We start from the raw sequence: 2,122 nt of genomic DNA on the forward strand, positions 1-2,122 counted from the left end.
ATTTTATGTTGATCTACAAATTTGCACTAGCATGCAATTTGTCGTCACACCCAAGTAGTTTGAACAATTTTTTTTGTGACAATCCTTATTACCTTTAAATGCACGTCCTAATTTTTGTTTAATCCAATAAGATCGTATAAAATTTTAACAGAAATTCAACGAAGAAAAACCAGCCTGTGGTATGTGTTAATAGAGTTGTTATAAATACTAAGCAAACTTGCTCGTGTTGCTTTTAGTTCACTAACTGTAAACTTACTATCCGGAAGGTGCACGTGTCGCTTTAACCTATCTGAATAAGTAACGTACAAATAATTTAAAATTTCCACTTATTCCTGTTTGGGTAATATTTACAAAGAAGTATTTAGGCATGGAAACAGATGGGGGTGAACTTTCCATAGGGCTTTCATTTTCCCCCATCATCGGTGGAGGTAGCCCTGGTGGCCTTTCAATGTCGTCTTATGCTATATTATGTGTAACAGCGCAGAGGAAGAATCCTATATACATGTGTAGGGCTAGGGTTTTTAACAAAAACGTGACAAGTGTTTCTACACCAGCGTTGCTAGACTCGAAATCGGTGTCTCCCTCTGCGGTCCAGCTACGGTCTTGACACTGCTGCATCACTGCGCTTGAAGTTGTGTGTTGTAGGCAACAAATCTGTATCCCTCTTTCACCAGCGGTGTCGGTCTTTTTAAACACTGCTTGAAGTCGGTGTTAAGGGTTGCGAAATCAGTTTACCCTTCTCTCTCGGTGTCCGTATTCTTGACACTGCATGTAACACCGCTTGAGGTCGGTGTAACAGGTTTAGAAGCCGGTGTCTCCTACTATATCAGTGTTGTGTCTCATATCCAGTGCTCAGTCTTCTTGACACTTCTGTAACACTGCTTGACGTCAGTGTTAAGGGACTCGACAGTGTGTCTCATATCCAGTGCTCAGTCTTCTTGACACTTCTGTAACACTGCTTGACGTCAGTGTTAAGGGACTCGACAGTGTGTCTCATATCCAGTGCTCAGTCTTCTTGACACTTCTGTAACACTGCTTGACGTCAGTGTTAAGGGACTCGACAGTGTGTCTCATATCTAGTGCTAAGTCTTCTTGACACTGCTGTAACATTGCTTGAAGTCAGTGTTAAGGGACTCGACAGTGTGTCTCATATCTAGTGCTAAGTCTTCTTGACACTGCTGTAACATTGCTTGAAGTCAGTGTTAAGGCACTCGAAACCGGCGTCTTCTTTTAGTATACCTCGGTGTCTGCCTTCCACACTGTGACAATGTTCGAAATAGAGACACATATTATGAATGAAGAGTCTTATATTGAACAATTTTGGAGACTTTACAGTATTTGTTTTCTTAGTGATGTTTTTTCAGAAGTCGATACCTCTTTTATTATGCAACCGTTTATAATATTGTTATAATAATAAAGCCTATAGTAGAGTCAGTTGATAATAACGTTTATAATGTCAGCCTAAACATTTGTAAATATTCAAGATATAGAAATAGGGTAAAACTATAATGAAATAATCTACTCAGAATATTGTACAAAAAGGGAGATATGTTTCAACAGTTTATTGGACAGAATACAGGTTTATTTAAAAAAAAATATATACTTAAAAAGTAGATTTCATATATTTCATATTTCATATGTAACATATTTTGTACAATTGTTATGGTAATAAATTCAGTAAAAATGTTCATGGCTGTGTTCTGGATCTGTTGCAAATTGTGGCCGAAGCCCGTGGGGAAAAGTCAAGTTATTATTTCAGACGTTCTCATAAATACAACCCTCTGTTGATTGTTGTGTTGATGATTTTAAGAGGTTTGTGCTAGCTTCTAGAGCCCAACAGTTGATATAAGATGTTTCTTCAGATAAAGAAAACAAAGATGTCGTGTCCTTGGTAAATGAATCTTTAATAAAGCTGTTAAGAAAAGAGAATGAAGCAGTTAAAGGCACTGCACACTTTTAATAATTACAAAAATTATGTAATTGTTATCATGAAAACTTCTGGTAACGAGTAGACCAAGTGAGGCTAACAATTCAAAGATTTGTAATGCATAATGTTAGGTTACACCAAAGTGAGAATCCATAACAATTACCCAAGTTGTCCATTACCTTTAAGATGCATGGG

The sequence above is a fragment of the Asterias rubens genome, chromosome 1 (assembly GCF_902459465.1).
Source record: "Asterias rubens chromosome 1, eAstRub1.3, whole genome shotgun sequence".
Lineage (NCBI taxonomy): Eukaryota > Metazoa > Echinodermata > Asteroidea > Forcipulatida > Asteriidae > Asterias > Asterias rubens.